Source organism: Ascaphus truei (assembly GCF_040206685.1).
Source record: "Ascaphus truei isolate aAscTru1 chromosome 13 unlocalized genomic scaffold, aAscTru1.hap1 SUPER_13_unloc_2, whole genome shotgun sequence".
Classification (NCBI taxonomy): Eukaryota; Metazoa; Chordata; class Amphibia; order Anura; family Ascaphidae; genus Ascaphus; species Ascaphus truei.
Window position 1 is genome coordinate 801,624 of NW_027453846.1, and position 22,237 is coordinate 823,860.

Here is a 22,237-nt window from a genome sequence, read left to right on the forward strand (position 1 = left end):
ATAAATGGGTAGAAAGTACTTTTTCTCCCTTCCTGTTAATGCCACAGACTTCCCCTTTACAGTGCACACTTTGTCTAATCCTCCCCGCTTCAGCCCAGAAATATTGAGCTTCAGATGTGTTGTTAACGTTGAGTAAAATAGTTGCTCGCAGCTGTTCTAGGAACACATTCTGAAATCGCGTATATCTTTGCTTCTACACATAGCAATGTATTGTGCTTTGCTTTACACACTATTCTACCGTCAAGAGGAGAGAATTCATCAAGTTTAATAAGCACAAACACTGTATAAGTCGAATTTCAGCATTTTTGTGTGACCGGGAAAACCACAGTCACAAGACGAGCAGCAGTTCCATAGAAATTTCAGTTTTACCGCTGAACTAAAAATGGGTAGAAAGTACTTTTTCTCCCTTCCTGTTAATGCCACAGACTTCCCCTTTACAGTGCACACTTTGTCTAATCCTCCCCGCTTCAGCCCAGAAATATTGAGCTTCAGATGTGTTGTTAACGTTGAGTAAAAAAGTTGCTCGCAGCTGTTCTAGGAACACATTCTGAAATCGCGTATATCTTTGCTTCTACACATAGCAATGTATTGTGCTTTGCTTTACACACTATTCTACCGTCAAGAGGAGAGAATTCATCAAGTTTAATAAGCACAAACACTGTATAAGTCGAATTTCAGCATTTTTGTGTGACCGGGAAAACCACAGTCACAAGACGAGCTGCAGTTCCATAGAAATTTCAGTTTTACCGCTGAACTAAAAATGGGTAGAAAGTACTTTTTCTCCCTTCCTGTTAATGCCACAGACTTCCCCTTTACAGTGCACACTTTGTCTAATCCTCCCCGCTTCAGCCCAGAAATATTGAGCTTCAGATGTGTTGTTAACGTTGAGTAAAAAAGTTGCTCGCAGCTGTTCTAGGAACACATTCTGAAATCGCGTATATCTTTGCTTCTACACATAGCAATGTATTGTGCTTTGCTTTACACACTATTCTACCGTCAAGAGGAGAGAATTCATCAAGTTTAATAAGCACAAACACTGTATAAGTCGAATTTCAGCATTTTTGTGTGACCGGGAAAACCACAGTCACAAGACGAGCTGCAGTTCCATAGAAATTTCAGTTTTACCGCTGAACTATAAATGGGTAGAAAGTACTTTTTCTCCCTTCCTGTTAATGCCACAGACTTCCCCTTTACAGTGCACACTTTGTCTAATCCTCCCCGCTTCAGCCCAGAAATATTGAGCTTCAGATGTGTTGTTAACGTTGAGTAAAATAGTTGCTCGCAGCTGTTCTAGGAACACATTCTGAAATCGCGTATATCTTTGCTTCTACACATAGCAATGTATTGTGCTTTGCTTTACACACTATTCTACCGTCAAGAGGAGAGAATTCATCAAGTTTAATAAGCACAAACACTGTATAAGTCGAATTTCAGCATTTTTGTGTGACCGGGAAAACCACAGTCACAAGACGAGCAGCAGTTCCATAGAAATTTCAGTTTTACCGCTGAACTAAAAATGGGTAGAAAGTACTTTTTCTCCCTTCCTGTTAATGCCACAGACTTCCCCTTTACAGTGCACACTTTGTCTAATCCTCCCCGCTTCAGCCCAGAAATATTGAGCTTCAGATGTGTTGTTAACGTTGAGTAAAAAAGTTGCTCGCAGCTGTTCTAGGAACACATTCTGAAATCGCGTATATCTTTGCTTCTACACATAGCAATGTATTGTGCTTTGCTTTACACACTATTCTACCGTCAAGAGGAGAGAATTCATCAAGTTTAATAAGCACAAACACTGTATAAGTCGAATTTCAGCATTTTTGTGTGACCGGGAAAACCACAGTCACAAGACGAGCTGCAGTTCCATAGAAATTTCAGTTTTACCGCTGAACTATAAATGGGTAGAAAGTACTTTTTCTCCCTTCCTGTTAATGCCACAGACTTCCCCTTTACAGTGCACACTTTGTCTAATCCTCCCCGCTTCAGCCCAGAAATATTGAGCTTCAGATGTGTTGTTAACGTTGAGTAAAAAAGTTGCTCGCAGCTGTTCTAGGAACACATTCTGAAATCGCGTATATCTTTGCTTCTACACATAGCAATGTATTGTGCTTTGCTTTACACACTATTCTACCGTCAAGAGGAGAGAATTCATCAAGTTTAATAAGCACAAACACTGTATAAGTCGAATTTCAGCATTTTTGTGTGACCGGGAAAACCACAGTCACAAGCCGAGCTGCAGTTCTATAGAAATTTCAGTTTTACCGCTGAACTAGAAATGGGTAGAAAGTACTTTTTCTCCCTTCCTGTTAATGCCACAGACTTCCCCTTTACAGTGCACACTTTGTCTAATCCTCCCCGCTTCAGCCCAGAAATATTGAGCTTCAGATGTGTTGTTAACGTTGAGTAAAAAAGTTGCTCGCAGCTGTTCTAGGAACACATTCTGAAATCGCGTATATCTTTGCTTCTACACATAGCAATGTATTGTGCTTTGCTTTACACACTATTCTACCGTCAAGAGGAGAGAATTCATCAAGTTTAATAAGCACAAACACTGTATAAGTCGAATTTCAGCATTTTTGTGTGACCGGGAAAACCACAGTCACAAGACGAGCTGCAGTTCCATAGAAATTTCAGTTTTACCGCTGAACTAAAAATGGGTAGAAAGTACTTTTTCTCCCTTCCTGTTAATGCCACAGACTTCCCCTTTACAGTGCACACTTTGTCTAATCCTCCCCGCTTCAGCCCAGAAATATTGAGCTTCAGATGTGTTGTTAACGTTGAGTAAAAAAGTTGCTCGCAGCTGTTCTAGGAACACATTCTGAAATCGCGTATATCTTTGCTTCTACACATAGCAATGTATTGTGCTTTGCTTTACACACTATTCTACCGTCAAGAGGAGAGAATTCATCAAGTTTAATAAGCACAAACACTGTATAAGTCGAATTTCAGCATTTTTGTGTGACCGGGAAAACCACAGTCACAAGACGAGCTGCAGTTCCATAGAAATTTCAGTTTTACCGCTGAACTATAAATGGGTAGAAAGTACTTTTTCTCCCTTCCTGTTAATGCCACAGACTTCCCCTTTACAGTGCACACTTTGTCTAATCCTCCCCGCTTCAGCCCAGAAATATTGAGCTTCAGATGTGTTGTTAACGTTGAGTAAAATAGTTGCTCGCAGCTGTTCTAGGAACACATTCTGAAATCGCGTATATCTTTGCTTCTACACATAGCAATGTATTGTGCTTTGCTTTACACACTATTCTACCGTCAAGAGGAGAGAATTCATCAAGTTTAATAAGCACAAACACTGTATAAGTCGAATTTCAGCATTTTTGTGTGACCGGGAAAACCACAGTCACAAGACGAGCAGCAGTTCCATAGAAATTTCAGTTTTACCGCTGAACTAAAAATGGGTAGAAAGTACTTTTTCTCCCTTCCTGTTAATGCCACAGACTTCCCCTTTACAGTGCACACTTTGTCTAATCCTCCCCGCTTCAGCCCAGAAATATTGAGCTTCAGATGTGTTGTTAACGTTGAGTAAAAAAGTTGCTCGCAGCTGTTCTAGGAACACATTCTGAAATCGCGTATATCTTTGCTTCTACACATAGCAATGTATTGTGCTTTGCTTTACACACTATTCTACCGTCAAGAGGAGAGAATTCATCAAGTTTAATAAGCACAAACACTGTATAAGTCGAATTTCAGCATTTTTGTGTGACCGGGAAAACCACAGTCACAAGACGAGCTGCAGTTCCATAGAAATTTCAGTTTTACCGCTGAACTATAAATGGGTAGAAAGTACTTTTTCTCCCTTCCTGTTAATGCCACAGACTTCCCCTTTACAGTGCACACTTTGTCTAATCCTCCCCGCTTCAGCCCAGAAATATTGAGCTTCAGATGTGTTGTTAACGTTGAGTAAAAAAGTTGCTCGCAGCTGTTCTAGGAACACATTCTGAAATCGCGTATATCTTTGCTTCTACACATAGCAATGTATTGTGCTTTGCTTTACACACTATTCTACCGTCAAGAGGAGAGAATTCATCAAGTTTAATAAGCACAAACACTGTATAAGTCGAATTTCAGCATTTTTGTGTGACCGGGAAAACCACAGTCACAAGCCGAGCTGCAGTTCTATAGAAATTTCAGTTTTACCGCTGAACTAGAAATGGGTAGAAAGTACTTTTTCTCCCTTCCTGTTAATGCCACAGACTTCCCCTTTACAGTGCACACTTTGTCTAATCCTCCCCGCTTCAGCCCAGAAATATTGAGCTTCAGATGTGTTGTTAACGTTGAGTAAAAAAGTTGCTCGCAGCTGTTCTAGGAACACATTCTGAAATCGCGTATATCTTTGCTTCTACACATAGCAATGTATTGTGCTTTGCTTTACACACTATTCTACCGTCAAGAGGAGAGAATTCATCAAGTTTAATAAGCACAAACACTGTATAAGTCGAATTTCAGCATTTTTGTGTGACCGGGAAAACCACAGTCACAAGCCGAGCTGCAGTTCCATAGAAATTTCAGTTTTACCGCTGAACTAAAAATGGGTAGAATGTACTTTTTCTTCCTTCCTGTTAATGCCACAGACTTCCCCTTTACAGTGCACACTTTGTCTAATCCTCCCCGCTTCAGCCCAGAAATATTGAGCTTCAGATGTGTTGTTAACGTTGAGTAAAAAAGTTGCTCGCAGCTGTTCTAGGAACACATTCTGAAATCGCGTATATCTTTGCTTCTACACATAGCAATGTATTGTGCTTTGCTTTACACACTATTCTACCGTCAAGAGGAGAGAATTCATCAAGTTTAATAAGCACAAACACTGTATAAGTCGAATTTCAGCATTTTTGTGTGACCGGGAAAACCACAGTCACAAGCCGAGCTGCAGTTCCATAGAAATTTCAGTTTTACCGCTGAACTAAAAATGGGTAGAAAGTACTTTTTCTCCCTTCCTGTTAATGCCACAGACTTCCCCTTTACAGTGCACACTTTGTCTAATCCTCCCCGCTTCAGCCCAGAAATATTGAGCTTCAGATGTGTTGTTAACGTTGAGTAAAAAAGTTGCTCGCAGCTGTTCTAGGAACACATTCTGAAATCGCGTATATCTTTGCTTCTACACATAGCAATGTATTGTGCTTTGCTTTACACACTATTCTACCGTCAAGAGGAGAGAATTCATCAAGTTTAATAAGCACAAACACTGTATAAGTCGAATTTCAGCATTTTTGTGTGACCGGGAAAACCACAGTCACAAGAGGAGCTGCAGTTCCATAGAAATTTCAGTTTTACCGCTGAACTAAAAATGGGTAGAAAGTACTTTTTCTCCCTTCCTGTTAATGCCACAGACTTCCCCTTTACAGTGCACACTTTGTCTAATCCTCCCCGCTTCAGCCCAGAAATATTGAGCTTCAGATGTGTTGTTAACGTTGAGTAAAAAGTTGCTCGCAGCTGTTCTAGGAACACATTCTGAAATCGCGTATATCTTTGCTTCTACACATAGCAATGTATTGTGCTTTGCTTTACACACTATTCTACCGTCAAGAGGAGAGAATTCATCAAGTTTAATAAGCACAAACACTGTATAAGTCGAATTTCAGCATTTTTGTGTGACCGGGAAAACCACACTCACAAGCCGAGCTGCAGTTCCATAGAAATTTCAGTTTTACCGCTGAACTAAAAATGGGTAGAAAGTACTTTTTCTCCCTTCCTGTTAATGCCACAGACTTCCCCTTTACAGTGCACACTTTGTCTAATACTCCCCGCTTCAGCCCAGAAATATTGAGCTTCAGATGTGTTGTTAACGTTGAGTAAAAAAGTTGCTCGCAGCTGTTCTAGGAACACATTCTGAAATCGCGTATATCTTTGCTTCTACACATAGCAATGTATTGTGCTTTGCTTTACACACTATTCTACCGTCAAGAGGAGAGAATTCATCAAGTTTAATAAGCACAAACACTGTATAAGTCGAATTTCAGCATTTTTGTGTGACCGGGAAAACCAGAGTCACAAGCCGAGCTGCAGTTCCATAGAAATTTCAGTTTTACCGCTGAACTAAAAATGGGTAGAAAGTACTTTTTCTCCCTTCCTGTTAATGCCACAGACTTCCCCTTTACAGTGCACACTTTGTCTAATCCTCCCCGCTTCAGCCCAGAAATATTGAGCTTCAGATGTGTTGTTAACGTTGAGTAAAAAAGTTGCTCGCAGCTGTTCTAGGAACACATTCTGAAATCGCGTATATCTTTGCTTCTACACATAGCAATGTATTGTGCTTTGCTTTACACACTATTCTACCGTCAAGAGGAGAGAATTCATCAAGTTTAATAAGCACAAACACTGTATAAGTCGAATTTCAGCATTTTTGTGTGACCGGGAAAACCACAGTCACAAGCCGAGCTGCAGTTCCATAGAAATTTCAGATTAACCGCTGAACTAAAAATGGGTAGAAAGTACTTTTTCTCCCTTCCGGTTAATGCCACAGACTTCCCCTTTACAGTGCACACTTTGTCTAATCCTCCCCGCTTCAGCCCAGAAATATTGAGCTTCAGATGTGTTGTTAACGTTGAGTAAAAAAGTTGCTCGCAGCTGTTCTAGGAACACATTCTGAAATCGCGTATATCTTTGCTTCTACACATAGCAATGTATTGTGCTTTGCTTTACACACTATTCTACCGTCAAGAGGAGAGAATTCATCAAGTTTAATAAGCACAAACACTGTATAAGTCGAATTTCAGCATTTTTGTGTGACCGGGAAAACCACAGTCACAAGCCGAGCTGCAGTTCCATAGAAATTTCAGTTTTACCGCTGAACTAAAAATGGGTAGAAAGTACTTTTTCTCCCTTCCTGTTAATGCCACAGACTTCCCCTTTACAGTGCACACTTTGTCTAATCCTCCCTGCTTCAGCCCAGAAATATTGAGCTTCAGATGTGTTGTTAACGTTGAGTAAAAAAGTTGCTCGCAGCTGTTCTAGGAACACATTCTGAAATCGCGTATATCTTTGCTTCTACACATAGCAATGTATTGTGCTTTGCTTTACACACTATTCTACCGTCAAGAGGAGAGAATTCATCAAGTTTAATAAGCACAAACACTGTATAAGTCGAATTTCAGCATTTTTGTGTGACCGGGAAAACCACAGTCACAAGCCGAGCTGCAGTTCCATAGAAATTTCAGTTTTACCGCTGAACTAAAAATGGGTAGAAAGTACTTTTTCTCCCTTCCTGTTAATGCCACAGACTTCCCCTTTACAGTGCACACTTTGTCTAATCCTCCCCGCTTCAGCCCAGAAATATTGAGCTTCAGATGTGTTGTTAACGTTGAGTAAAAAAGTTGCTCGCAGCTGTTCTAGGAACACATTCTGAAATCGCGTATATCTTTGCTTCTACACATAGCAATGTATTGTGCTTTGCTTTACACACTATTCTACCGTCAAGAGGAGAGAATTCATCAAGTTTAATAAGCACAAACACTGTATAAGTCGAATTTCAGCATTTTTGTGTGACCGGGAAAACCACAGTCACAAGCCGAGCTGCAGTTCCATAGAAATTTCAGATTAACCGCTGAACTAAAAATGGGTAGAAAGTACTTTTTCTCCCTTCCGGTTAATGCCACAGACTTCCCCTTTACAGTGCACACTTTGTCTAATCCTCCCCGCTTCAGCCCAGAAATATTGAGCTTCAGATGTGTTGTTAACGTTGAGTAAAAAAGTTGCTCGCAGCTGTTCTAGGAACACATTCTGAAATCGCGTATACAGTATCTTTGCTTCTACACATAGCAATGTATTGTGCTTTGCTTTACACACTATTCTACCGTCAAGAGGAGAGAATTCATCAAGTTTAATAAGCACAAACACTGTATAAGTCGAATTTCAGCATTTTTGTGTGACCGGGAAAACCACAGTCACAAGCCGAGCTGCAGTTCCATAGAAATTTCAGTTTTACCGCTGAACTAAAAATGGGTAGAAAGTACCTTTTCTCCCTTCCTGTTAATGCCACAGACTTCCCCTTTACAGTGCACACTTTGTCTAATCCTCCCCGCTTCAGCCCAGAAATATTGAGCTTCAGATGTGTTGTTAACGTTGAGTAAAAAAGTTGCTCGCAGCTGTTCTAGGAACACATTCTGAAATCGCGTATATCTTTGCTTCTACACATAGCAATGTATTGTGCTTTGCTTTACACACTATTCTACCGTCAAGAGGAGAGAATTCATCAAGTTTAATAAGCACAAACACTGTATAAGTCGAATTTCAGCATTTTTGTGTGACCGGGAAAACCACAGTCACAAGCCGAGCTGCAGTTCCATAGAAATTTCAGTTTTACCGCTGAACTAAAAATGGGTAGAAAGTACTTTTTCTCCCTTCCTGTTAATGCCACAGACTTCCCCTTTACAGTGCACACTTTGTCTAATCCTCCCCGCTTCAGCCCAGAAATATTGAGCTTCAGATGTGTTGTTAACGTTGAGTAAAAAAGTTGCTCGCAGCTGTTCTAGGAACACATTCTGAAATCGCGTATATCTTTGCTTCTACACATAGCAATGTATTGTGCTTTGCATTACACACTATTCTACCGTCAAGAGGAGAGAATTCATCAAGTTTAATAAGCACAAACACTGTATAAGTCGAATTTCAGCATTTTTGTGTGACCGGGAAAACCACAGTCACAAGAGGAGCTGCAGTTCCATAGAAATTTCAGTTTTACCGCTGAACTAAAAATGGGTAGAAAGTACTTTTTCTCCCTTCCTGTTAATGCCACAGACTTCCCCTTTACAGTGCACACTTTGTCTAATCCTCCCCGCTTCAGCCCAGAAATATTGAGCTTCAGATGTGTTGTTAACGTTGAGTAAAAAGTTGCTCGCAGCTGTTCTAGGAACACATTCTGAAATCGCGTATATCTTTGCTTCTACACATAGCAATGTATTGTGCTTTGCTTTACACACTATTCTACCGTCAAGAGGAGAGAATTCATCAAGTTTAATAAGCACAAACACTGTATAAGTCGAATTTCAGCATTTTTGTGTGACCGGGAAAACCACACTCACAAGCCGAGCTGCAGTTCCATAGAAATTTCAGTTTTACCGCTGAACTAAAAATGGGTAGAAAGTACTTTTTCTCCCTTCCTGTTAATGCCACAGACTTCCCCTTTACAGTGCACACTTTGTCTAATCCTCCCTGCTTCAGCCCAGAAATATTGAGCTTCAGATGTGTTGTTAACGTTGAGTATAAAAGTTGCTCGCAGCTGTTCTAGGAACACATTCTGAAATCGCGTATATCTTTGCTTCTACACATAGCAATGTATTGTGCTTTGCTTTACACACTATTCTACCGTCAAGAGGAGAGAATTCATCAAGTTTAATAAGCACAAACACTGTATAAGTCGAATTTCAGCATTTTTGTGTGACCGGGAAAACCAGAGTCACAAGCCGAGCTGCAGTTCCATAGAAATTTCAGTTTTACCGCTGAACTAAAAATGGGTAGAAAGTACTTTTTCTCCCTTCCTGTTAATGCCACAGACTTCCCCTTTACAGTGCACACTTTGTCTAATCCTCCCCGCTTCAGCCCAGAAATATTGAGCTTCAGATGTGTTGTTAACGTTGAGTAAAAAAGTTGCTCGCAGCTGTTCTAGGAACACATTCTGAAATCGCGTATATCTTTGCTTCTACACATAGCAATGTATTGTGCTTTGCTTTACACACTATTCTACCGTCAAGAGGAGAGAATTCATCAAGTTTAATAAGCACAAACACTGTATAAGTCGAATTTCAGCATTTTTGTGTGACCGGGAAAACCACAGTCACAAGCCGAGCTGCAGTTCCATAGAAATTTCAGATTAACCGCTGAACTAAAAATGGGTAGAAAGTACTTTTTCTCCCTTCCGGTTAATGCCACAGACTTCCCCTTTACAGTGCACACTTTGTCTAATCCTCCCCGCTTCAGCCCAGAAATATTGAGCTTCAGATGTGTTGTTAACGTTGAGTAAAAAAGTTGCTCGCAGCTGTTCTAGGAACACATTCTGAAATCGCGTATACAGTATCTTTGCTTCTACACATAGCAATGTATTGTGCTTTGCTTTACACACTATTCTACCGTCAAGAGGAGAGAATTCATCAAGTTTAATAAGCACAAACACTGTATAAGTCGAATTTCAGCATTTTTGTGTGACCGGGAAAACCACAGTCACAAGCCGAGCTGCAGTTCCATAGAAATTTCAGTTTTACCGCTGAACTAAAAATGGGTAGAAAGTACTTTTTCTCCCTTCCTGTTAATGCCACAGACTTCCGCTTTACAGTGCACACTTTGTCTAATCCTCCCCGCTTCAGCCCAGAAATATTGAGCTTCAGATGTGTTGTTAACGTTGAGTAAAAAGTTGCTCGCAGCTGTTCTAGGAACACATTCTGAAATCGCGTATATCTTTGCTTCTACACATAGCAATGTATTGTGCTTTGCTTTACACACTATTCTACCGTCAAGAGGAGAGAATTCATCAAGTTTAATAAGCACAAACACTGTATAAGTCGAATTTCAGCATTTTTGTGTGACCGGGAAAACCACAGTCACAAGCCGAGCTGCAGTTCCATAGAAATTTCAGTTTTACCGCTGAACTAAAAATGGGTAGAAAGTACTTTTTCTCCCTTCCTGTTAATGCCACAGACTTCCCCTTTACAGTGCACACTTTGTCTAATCCTCCCCGCTTCAGCCCAGAAATATTGAGCTTCAGATGTGTTGTTAACGTTGAGTAAAAAGTTGCTCGCAGCTGTTCTAGGAACACATTCTGAAATCGCGTATATCTTGCTTCTACACATAGCAATGTATTGTGCTTTGCTTTACACACTATTCTACCGTCAAGAGGAGAGAATTCATCAAGTTTAATAAGCACAAACACTGTATAAGTCGAATTTCAGCATTTTTGTGTGACCGGGAAAACCACAGTCACAAGCCGAGCTGCAGTTCCATAGAAATTTCAGTTTTACCGCTGAACTAAAAATGGGTAGAAAGTACTTTTTCTCCCTTCCTGTTAATGCCACAGACTTCCCCTTTACAGTGCACACTTTGTCTAATCCTCCCTGCTTCAGCCCAGAAATATTGAGCTTCAGATGTGTTGTTAACGTTGAGTAAAAAAGTTGCTCGCAGCTGTTCTAGGAACACATTCTGAAATCGCGTATATCTTTGCTTCTACACATAGCAATGTATTGTGCTTTGCTTTACACACTATTCTACCGTCAAGAGGAGAGAATTCATCAAGTTTAATAAGCACAAACACTGTATAAGTCGAATTTCAGCATTTTTGTGTGACCGGGAAAACCACAGTCACAAGAGGAGCTGCAGTTCCATAGAAATTTCAGTTTTACCGCTGAACTAAAAATGGGTAGAAAGTACTTTTTCTCCCTTCCTGTTAATGCCACAGACTTCCCCTTTACAGTGCACACTTTGTCTAATCCTCCCCGCTTCAGCCCAGAAATATTGAGCTTCAGATGTGTTGTTAACGTTGAGTAAAAAAGTTGCTCGCAGCTGTTCTAGGAACACATTCTGAAATCGCGTATATCTTTGCTTCTACACATAGCAATGTATTGTGCTTTGCTTTACACACTATTCTACCGTCAAGAGGAGAGAATTCATCAAGTTTAATAAGCACAAACACTGTATAAGTCGAATTTCAGCATTTTTGTGTGACCGGGAAAACCACAGTCACAAGCCGAGCTGCAGTTCCATAGAAATTTCAGTTTTACCGCTGAACTAGAAATGGGTAGAAAGTACTTTTTCTCCCTTCCTGTTAATGCCACAGACTTCCCCTTTACAGTGCACACTTTGTCTAATCCTCCCCGCTTCAGCCCAGAAATATTGAGCTTCAGATGTGTTGTTAACGTTGAGTAAAAAAGTTGCTCGCAGCTGTTCTAGGAACACATTCTGAAATCGCGTATATCTTTGCTTCTACACATAGCAATGTATTGTGCTTTGCTTTACACACTATTCTACCGTCAAGAGGAGAGAATTCATCAAGTTTAATAAGCACAAACACTGTATAAGTCGAATTTCAGCATTTTTGTGTGACCGGGAAAACCATAGTCACAAGCCGAGCTGCAGTTCCATAGAAATTTCAGTTTTACCGCTGAACTAAAAATGGGTAGAAAGTACTTTTTCTCCCTTCCTGTTAATGCCACAGACTTCCCCTTTACAGTGCACACTTTGTCTAATCCTCCCCGCTTCAGCCCAGAAATATTGAGCTTCAGATGTGTTGTTAACGTTGAGTAAAAAAGTTGCTCGCAGCTGTTCTAGGAACACATTCTGAAATCGCGTATATCTTTGCTTCTACACATAGCAATGTATTGTGCTTTGCTTTACACACTATTCTACCGTCAAGAGGAGAGAATTCATCAAGTTTAATAAGCACAAACACTGTATAAGTCGAATTTCAGCATTTTTGTGTGACCGGGAAAACCACAGTCACAAGCCGAGCTGCAGTTCCATAGAAATTTCAGTTTTACCGCTGAACTAAAAATGGGTAGAAAGTACTTTTTCTCCCTTCCTGTTAATGCCACAGACTTCCCCTTTACAGTGCACACTTTGTCTAATTCTCCCCGCTTCAGCCCAGAAATATTGAGCTTCAGATGTGTTGTTAACGTTGAGTAAAAAAGTTGCTCGCAGCTGTTCTAGGAACACATTCTGAAATCGCGTATATCTTTGCTTCTACACATAGCAATGTATTGTGCTTTGCTTTACACACTATTCTACCGTCAAGAGGAGAGAATTCATCAAGTTTAATAAGCACAAACACTGTATAAGTCGAATTTCAGCATTTGTGTGTGACCGGGAAAACCACAGTCACAAGCCGAGCTGCAGTTCCATAGAAATTTCAGTTTTACCGCTGAACTAAAAATGGGTAGAAAGTACTTTTTCTCCCTTCCTGTTAATGCCACAGACTTCCCCTTTACAGTGCACACTTTGTCTAATCCTCCCCGCTTCAGCCCAGAAATATTGAGCTTCAGATGTGTTGTTAACGTTGAGTAAAAAAGTTGCTCGCAGCTGTTCTAGGAACACATTCTGAAATCGCGTATATCTTTGCTTCTACACATAGCAATGTATTGTGCTTTGCTTTACACACTATTCTACCGTCAAGAGGAGAGAATTCATCAAGTTTAATAAGCACAAACACTGTATAAGTCGAATTTCAGCATTTTTGTGTGACCGGGAAAACCACAGTCACAAGAGGAGCTGCAGTTCTATAGAAATTTCAGTTTTACCGCTGAACTAAAAATGGGTAGAAAGTACTTTTTCTCTTTTCCTGTTAATGCCACAGACTTCCCCTTTACAGTGCACACTTTGTCTAATCCTCCCCGCTTCAGCCCAGAAATATTGAGCTTCAGATGTGTTGTTAACGTTGAGTAAAAAAGTTGCTCGCAGCTGTTCTAGGAACACATTCTGAAATCGCGTATATCTTTGCTTCTACACATAGCAATGTATTGTGCTTTGCTTTACACACTATTCTACCGTCAAGAGGAGAGAATTCATCAAGTTTAATAAGCACAAACACTGTATAAGTCGAATTTCAGCATTTTTGTGTTACCGGGAAAACCACAGTCACAAGCCGAGCTGCAGTTCCATAGAAATTTCAGTTTTACCGCTGAACTAGAAATGGGTAGAAAGTACTTTTTCTCCCTTCCTGTTAATGCCACAGACTTCCCCTTTACAGTGCACACTTTGTCTAATCCTCCCCGCTTCAGCCCAGAAATATTGAGCTTCAGATGTGTTGTTAACGTTGAGTAAAAAAGTTGCTCGCAGCTGTTCTAGGAACACATTCTGAAATCGCGTATATCTTTGCTTCTACACATAGCAATGTATTGTGCTTTGCTTTACACACTATTCTACCGTCAAGAGGAGAGAATTCATCAAGTTTAATAAGCACAAACACTGTATAAGTCGAATTTCAGCATTTTTGTGTGACCGGGAAAACCACAGTCACAAGCCGAGCTGCAGTTCCATAGAAATTTCAGTTTTACCGCTGAACTAAAAATGGGTAGAAAGTACTTTTTCTCCCTTCCTGTTAATGCCACAGACTTCCCCTTTACAGTGCACACTTTGTCTAATCCTCCCCGCTTCAGCCCAGAAATATTGAGCTTCAGATGTGTTGTTAACGTTGAGTAAAAAAGTTGCTCGCAGCTGTTCTAGGAACACATTCTGAAATCGCGTATATCTTTGCTTCTACACATAGCAATGTATTGTGCTTTGCTTTACACACTATTCTACCGTCAAGAGGAGAGAATTCATTAAGTTTAATAAGCACAAACACTGTATAAGTCGAATTTCAGCATTTTTGTGTGACCGGGAAAACCACAGTCACAAGCCGAGCTGCAGTTCCATAGAAATTTCAGTTTTACCGCTGAACTAAAAATGGGTAGAAAGTACTTTTTCTCCCTTCCTGTTAATGCCACAGACTTCCCCTTTACAGTGCACACTTTGTCTAATCCTCCCCGCTTCAGCCCAGAAATATTGAGCTTCAGATGTGTTGTTAACGTTGAGTAAAAAAGTTGCTCGCAGCTGTTCTAGGAACACATTCTGAAATCGCGTATATCTTTGCTTCTACACATAGCAATGTATTGTGCTTTGCTTTACACACTATTCTACCGTCAAGAGGAGAAAATTCATCAAGTTTAATAAGCACAAACACTGTATAAGTCGAATTTCAGCATTTGTGTGTGACCGGGAAAACCACAGTCACAAGCCGAGCTGCAGTTCCATAGAAATTTCAGTTTTACCGCTGAACTAAAAATGGGTAGAAAGTACTTTTTCTCCCTTCCTGTTAATGCCACAGACTTCCCCTTTACAGTGCACACTTTGTCTAATCCTCCCCGCTTCAGCCCAGAAATATTGAGCTTCAGATGTGTTGTTAACGTTGAGTAAAAAAGTTGCTCGCAGCTGTTCTAGGAACACATTCAGAAATCGCGTATACAGTATCTTTGCTTCTACACATAGCAATGTATTGTGCTTTGCTTTACACACTATTCTACCGTCAAGAGGAGAGAATTCATCAAGTTTAATAAGCACAAACACTGTATAAGTTGAATTTCAGCATTTTTGTGTGACCGGGAAAACCACAGTCACAAGCCGAGCTGCAGTTCCATAGAAATTTCAGTTTTACCGCTGAACTAAAAATGGGTAGAAAGTACTTTTTCTCCCTTCCTGTTAATGCCACAGACTTCCCCTTAACAGTGCACACTTTGTCTAATCCTCCCCGCTTCAGCCCAGAAATATTGAGCTTCAGATGTGTTGTTAACGTTGAGTAAAAGAGTTGCTCGCAGCTGTTCTAGGAACACATTCTGAAATCGCGTATATCTTTGCTTCTACACATAGCAATGTATTGTGCTTTGCTTTACACACTATTCTACCGTCAAGAGGAGAGAATTCATCAAGTTTAATAAGCACAAACACTGTATAAGTTGAATTTCAGCATTTTTGTGTGACCGGGAAAACCACAGTCACAAGCCGAGCTGCAGTTCCATAGAAATTTCAGTTTTACCGCTGAACTAAAAATGGGTAGAAAGTACTTTTTCTCCCTTCCTGTTAATGCCACAGACTTCCCCTTTACAGTGCACACTTTGTCTAATCCTCCCCGCTTCAGCCCAGAAATATTGAGCTTCAGATGTGTTGTTAACGTTGAGTAAAAAAGTTGCTCGCAGCTGTTCTAGGAACACATTCTGAAATCGCGTATATCTTTGCTTCTACACATAGCAATGTATTGTGCTTTGCTTTACACACTATTCTACCGTCAAGAGGAGAGAATTCATCAAGTTTAATGAGCACAAACACTGTATAAGTCGAATTTCAGCATTTTTGTGTGACCGGGAAAACCACAGTCACAAGCCGAGCTGCAGTTCCATAGAAATTTCAGTTTTACCGCTGAACTAAAAATGGGTAGAAAGTACTTTTTCTCCCTTCCTGTTAATGCCACAGACTTCCCCTTTACAGTGCACACTTTGTCTAATCCTCCCCGCTTCAGCCCAGAAATATTGAGCTTCAGATGTGTTGTTAACGTTGAGTAAAAAAGTTGCTCGCAGCTGTTCTAGGAACACATTCTGAAACATTCTGAAATCGCGTATATCTTTGCTTCTACACATAGCAATGTATTGTGCTTTGCTTTACACACTATTCTACCGTCAAGAGGAGAGAATTCATCAAGTTTAATAAGCACAAACACTGTATAAGTCGAATTTCAGCATTTTTGTGTGACCGGGAAAACCACAGTCACAAGCCGAGCTGCAGTTCCATAGAAATTTCAGTTTTACCGCTGAACTAAAAATGGGTAGAAAGTACTTTTTCTCCCTTCCTGTTAATGCCACAGACTTCCCCTTCACAGTGCACACTTTGTCTAATCCTCCCCGCTTCAGCCCAGAAATATTGAGCTTCAGATGTGTTGTTAACGTTGAGTAAAAAAGTTGCTCGCAGCTGTTCTAGGAACACATTCTGAAATCGCGTATATCTTTGCTTCTACACATAGCAATGTATTGTGCTTTGCTTTACACACTATTCTACCGTCAAGAGGAGAGAATTCATCAAGTTTAATAAGCACAAACACTGTATAAGTCGAATTTCAGCATTTTTGTGTGACCGGGAAAACCACAGTCACAAGACGAGCTGCAGTTCCATAGAAATTTCAGTTTTACCGCTGAACTAAAAATGGGTAGAAAGTACTTTTTCTCCCTTCCTGTTAATGCCACAGACTTCCCCTTTACAGTGCACACTTTGTCTAATCCTCCCCGCTTCAGCCCAGAAATATTGAGCTTCAGATGTGTTGTTAACGTTGAGTAAAAAAGTTGCTCGCAGCTGTTCTAGGAACACATTCTGAAATCGCGTATACAGTATCTTTGCTTCTACACATAGCAATGTATTGTGCTTTGCTTTACACACTATTCTACCGTCAAGAGGAGAGAATTCATCAAGTTTAATAAGCACAAACACTGTATAAGTCGAATTTCAGCATTTTTGTGTGACCGGGAAAACCACAGTCACAAGCCGAGCTGCAGTTCCATAGAAATTTCAGTTTTACCGCTGAACTAAAAATGGGTAGAAAGTACTTTTTCTCCCTTCCTGTTAATGCCACAGACTTCCCCTTTACAGTGCACACTTTGTCTAATCCTCCCCGCTTCAGCCCAGAAATATTGAGCTTCAGATGTGTTGTTAACGTTGAGTAAAAAAGTTGCTCGCAGCTGTTCTAGGAACACATTCTGAAATCGCGTATATCTTTGCTTCTACACATAGCAATGTATTGTGCTTTGCTTTACACACTATTCTACCGTCAAGAGGAGAGAATTCATCAAGTTTAATAAGCACAAACACTGTATAAGTCGAATTTCAGCATTTTTGTGTGACCGGGAAAACCACAGTCACAAGCCGAGCTGCAGTTCCATAGAAATTTCAGTTTTACCGCTGAACTAAAAATGGGTAGAAAGTACTTTTTCTCCCTTCCTGTTAATGCCACAGACTTCCCCTTTACAGTGCACACTTTGTCTAATCCTCCCCGCTTCAAACCAGAAATATTGAGCTTCAGATGTGTTGTTAACGTTGAGTAAAAAAGTTGCTCGCAGCTGTTCTAGGAACACATTCTGAAACATTCTGAAATCGCGTATATCTTTGCTTCTACACATAGCAATGTATTGTGCTTTGCTTTACACACTATTCTACCGTCAAGAGGAGAGAATTCATCAAGTTTAATAAGCACAAACACTGTATAAGTCGAATTTCAGCATTTTTGTGTGACCGGGAAAACCACAGTCACAAGCCGAGCTGCAGTTCCATAGAAATTTCAGTTTTACCGCTGAACTAAAAATGGGTAGAAAGTACTTTTTCTCCCTTCCTGTTAATGCCACAGACTTCCCCTTCACAGTGCACACTTTGTCTAATCCTCCCCGCTTCAGCCCAGAAATATTGAGCTTCAGATGTGTTGTTAACGTTGAGTAAAAAAGTTGCTCGCAGCTGTTCTAGGAACACATTCTGAAATCGCGTATATCTTTGCTTCTACACATAGCAATGTATTGTGCTTTGCTTTACACACTATTCTACCGTCAAGAGGAGAGAATTCATCAAGTTTAATAAGCACAAACACTGTATAAGTCGAATTTCAGCATTTTTGTGTGACCGGGAAAACCACAGTCACAAGACGAGCTGCAGTTCCATAGAAATTTCAGTTTTACCGCTGAACTAAAAATGGGTAGAAAGTACTTTTTCTCCCTTCCTGTTAATGCCACAGACTTCCCCTTTACAGTGCACACTTTGTCTAATCCTCCCCGCTTCAGCCCAGAAATATTGAGCTTCAGATGTGTTGTTAACGTTGAGTAAAAAAGTTGCTCGCAGCTGTTCTAGGAACACATTCTGAAACATTCTGAAATCGCGTATATCTTTGCTTCTACACATAGCAATGTATTGTGCTTTGCTTTACACACTATTCTACCGTCAAGAGGAGAGAATTCATCAAGTTTAATAAGCACAAACACTGTATAAGTCGAATTTCAGCATTTTTGTGTGACCGGGAAAACCACAGTCACAAGCCGAGCTGCAGTTCCATAGAAATTTCAGTTTTACCGCTGAACTAAAAATGGGTAGAAAGTACTTTTTCTCCCTTCCTGTTAATGCCACAGACTTCCCCTTCACAGTGCACACTTTGTCTAATCCTCCCCGCTTCAGCCCAGAAATATTGAGCTTCAGATGTGTTGTTAACGTTGAGTAAAAAAGTTGCTCGCAGCTGTTCTAGGAACACATTCTGAAATCGCGTATATCTTTGCTTCTACACATAGCAATGTATTGTGCTTTGCTTTACACACTATTCTACCGTCAAGAGGAGAGAATTCATCAAGTTTAATAAGCACAAACACTGTATAAGTCGAATTTCAGCATTTTTGTGTGACCGGGAAAACCACAGTCACAAGACGAGCTGCAGTTCCATAGAAATTTCAGTTTTACCGCTGAACTAAAAATGGGTAGAAAGTACTTTTTCTCCCTTCCTGTTAATGCCACAGACTTCCCCTTTACAGTGCACACTTTGTCTAATCCTCCCCGCTTCAGCCCAGAAATATTGAGCTTCAGATGTGTTGTTAACGTTGAGTAAAAAAGTTGCTCGCAGCTGTTCTAGGAACACATTCTGAAATCGCGTATACAGTATCTTTGCTTCTACACATAGCAATGTATTGTGCTTTGCTTTACACACTATTCTACCGTCAAGAGGAGAGAATTCATCAAGTTTAATAAGCACAAACACTGTATAAGTCGAATTTCAGCATTTTTGTGTGACCGGGAAAACCACAGTCACAAGCCGAGCTGCAGTTCCATAGAAATTTCAGTTTTACCGCTGAACTAAAAATGGGTAGAAAGTACTTTTTCTCCCTTCCTGTTAATGCCACAGACTTCCCCTTCACAGTGCACACTTTGTCTAATCCTCCCCGCTTCAGCCCAGAAATATTGAGCTTCAGATGTGTTGTTAACGTTGAGTAAAAAAGTTGCTCGCAGCTGTTCTAGGAACACATTCTGAAATCGCGTATATCTTTGCTTCTACACATAGCAATGTATTGTGCTTTGCTTTACACACTATTCTACCGTCAAGAGGAGAGAATTCATCAAGTTTAATAAGCACAAACACTGTATAAGTCGAATTTCAGCATTTTTGTGTGACCGGGAAAACCACAGTCACAAGACGAGCTGCAGTTCCATAGAAATTTCAGTTTTACCGCTGAACTAAAAATGGGTAGAAAGTACTTTTTCTCCCTTCCTGTTAATGCCACAGACTTCCCCTTTACAGTGCACACTTTGTCTAATCCTCCCCGCTTCAGCCCAGAAATATTGAGCTTCAGATGTGTTGTTAACGTTGAGTAAAAAAGTTGCTCGCAGCTGTTCTAGGAACACATTCTGAAATCGCGTATACAGTATCTTTGCTTCTACACATAGCAATGTATTGTGCTTTGCTTTACACACTATTCTACCGTCAAGAGGAGAGAATTCATCAAGTTTAATAAGCACAAACACTGTATAAGTCGAATTTCAGCATTTTTGTGTGACCGGGAAAACCACAGTCACAAGCCGAGCTGCAGTTCCATAGAAATTTCAGTTTTACCGCTGAACTAAAAATGGGTAGAAAGTACTTTTTCTCCCTTCCTGTTAATGCCACAGACTTCCCCTTTACAGTGCACACTTTGTCTAATCCTCCCCGCTTCAGCCCAGAAATATTGAGCTTCAGATGTGTTGTTAACGTTGAGTAAAAAAGTTGCTCGCAGCTGTTCTAGGAACACATTCTGAAATCGCGTATATCTTTGCTTCTACACATAGCAATGTATTGTGCTTTGCTTTACACACTATTCTACCGTCAAGAGGAGAGAATTCATCAAGTTTAATAAGCACAAACACTGTATAAGTCGAATTTCAGCATTTTTGTGTGACCGGGAAAACCACAGTCACAAGCCGAGCTGCAGTTCCATAGAAATTTCAGTTTTACCGCTGAACTAAAAATGGGTAGAAAGTACTTTTTCTCCCTTCCTGTTAATGCCACAGACTTCCCCTTTACAGTGCACACTTTGTCTAATCCTCCCCGCTTCAGCCCAGAAATATTGAGCTTCAGATGTGTTGTTAACGTTGAGTAAAAAAGTTGCTCGCAGCTGTTCTAGGAACACATTCTGAAATCGCGTATATCTTTGCTTCTACACATAGCAATGTATTGTGCTTTGCTTTACACACTATTCTACCGTCAAGAGGAGAGAATTCATCAAGTTTAATAAGCACAAACACTGTATAAGTCGAATTTCAGCATTTTTGTGTGACCGGGAAAACCACAGTCACAAGCCGAGCTGCAGTTCCATAGAAATTTCAGTTTTACCGCTGAACTAAAAATGGGTAGAAAGTACTTTTTCTCCCTTCCTGTTAATGCCACAGACTTCCCCTTTACAGTGCACACTTTGTCTAATCCTCCCCGCTTCAGCCCAGAAATATTGAGCTTCAGATGTGTTGTTAACGTTGAGTAAAAAAGTTGCTCGCAGCTGTTCAAGGAACACATTCTGAAATCGCGTATATCTTTGCTTCTACACATAGCAATGTATTGTGCTTTGCTTTACACACTATTCTACCGTCAAGAGGAGAGAATTCATCAAGTTAAATAAGCACAAACACTGTATAAGTCGAATTTCAGCATTTTTGTGTGACCGGGAAAACCACAGTCACAAGACGAGCTGCAGTTCCATAGAAATTTCAGATTAACCGCTGAACTAGAAATGGGTAGAAAGTACTTTTTCTCCCTTCCTGTTAATGCCACAGACTTCCCCTTTACAGTGCACACTTTGTCTAATCCTCCCCGCTTCAGCCCAGAAATATTGAGCTTCAGATGTGTTGTTAACGTTGAGTAAAAAAGTTGCTCGCAGCTGTTCTAGGAACACATTCTGAAATCGCGTATATCTTTGCTTCTACACATAGCAATGTATTGTGCTTTGCTTTACACACTATTCTACCGTCAAGAGGAGAGAATTCATCAAGTTTAATAAGCACAAACACTGTATAAGTCGAATTTCAGCATTTTTGTGTGACCGCGAAAACCACAGTCACAAGCCGAGCTGCAGTTCCATAGAAATTTCAGTTTTACCGTTGAACTAAAAATGGGTAGAAAGTACTTTTTCTCCCTTTCTGTTAATGCCACAGACTTCCCCTTCACAGTGCACACTTTGTCTAATCCTCCCCGCTTCAGCCCAGAAATATTGAGCTTCAGATGTGTTGTTAACGTTGAGTAAAAAAGTTGCTCGCAGCTGTTCTAGGAACACATTCTGAAATCGCGTATATCTTTGCTTCTACACATAGCAATGTATTGTGCTTTGCTTTACACACTATTCTACCGTCAAGATGAGAGAATTCATCAAGTTTAATAAGCACAAACACTGTATAAGTCGAATTTCAGCATTTTTGTGTGACCGGGAAAACCACAGTCACAAGCCGAGCTGCAGTTCCATAGAAATTTCAGTTTTACCGCTGAACTAAAAATGGGTAGAAAGTACTTTTTCTCCCTTCCTGTTAATGCCACAGACTTCCCCTTTACAGTGCACACTTTGTCTAATCCTCCCCGCTTCAGCCCAGAAATATTGAGCTTCAGATGTGTTGTTAACGTTGAGTAAAAAAGTTGCTCGCAGCTGTTCTAGGAACACATTCTGAAATCGCGTATACAGTATCTTTGCTTCTACACATAGCAATGTATTGTGCTTTGCTTTACACACTATTCTACCGTCAAGAGGAGAGA